Here is a 653-nt window from a genome sequence, read left to right as displayed (position 1 = left end):
AAGCCTAAGCAAAGGCTCAATGGGGAAAGACCACAGTGTAAGGTCCCCCCACCAAGCTGAAGTGGGGGGCTGGATCCATGGGAAACCCCTCGAACTGTATCGTTAATATTTTCATTTGCTGTAAATGTAAAACTGTAATTGGCATGACAATTGTGAAAGGGAAGGGTTGTGAAGAAACTCATGATAGTATTGAAGGAAACTGATCTCCCTTGCAATGATTGTATTTTTTGGTGCTGTTTGAAACTGTTTGGCAATGTAATTTTTACAGATTTTTATGAATAAAGTATATTTTGGAAATTAAAAAAAAACTTCAACCCTAAGCTTCTCGGCCTTTTGTCTAAGATCAAGTGTAGTATCTGTTCTTATCAGTGCTTACTTGGTTGAGAAGAGACCATGATCATTGCCTTTTGATCCTGGGGAAGCTTTGAGTAAAATGGCTGTAACCAATCTTCGAGCTTCGGGCCAGGGACTGCACAACAATGTTCGGGTGGTCGTGAAGGACAAGGAAGGAGATGCACCGGTCGATCGCACCTTCTTCATCAAGAAAATTCTCTTCGATTGCTGCGGATTTCAAGCCACGGACGTCTTCTGCCTGCAGGATTTCCCCTGCAGTGGATACTTCGACGTGACGTTCCGGAAAGTGGCGGGATGCA

General features: G+C 43.6%; 1 pseudogene; it reads left to right on the top strand.

Moving 5' to 3' along the window:
* Nucleotides 1-317: 317 nt before the first annotated feature.
* Nucleotides 318-426, top strand: LOC137350763 (U2 spliceosomal RNA; annotated as a pseudogene).
* Nucleotides 427-653: the final 227 nt, after the last annotated feature.

This window comes from Heterodontus francisci, chromosome 35 (assembly GCF_036365525.1).
Source record: "Heterodontus francisci isolate sHetFra1 chromosome 35, sHetFra1.hap1, whole genome shotgun sequence".
Classification (NCBI taxonomy): Eukaryota; Metazoa; Chordata; class Chondrichthyes; order Heterodontiformes; family Heterodontidae; genus Heterodontus; species Heterodontus francisci.
Note: the sequence above shows the minus strand (reverse complement) of the source record. Positions and strands in the feature narration are given on the sequence as shown.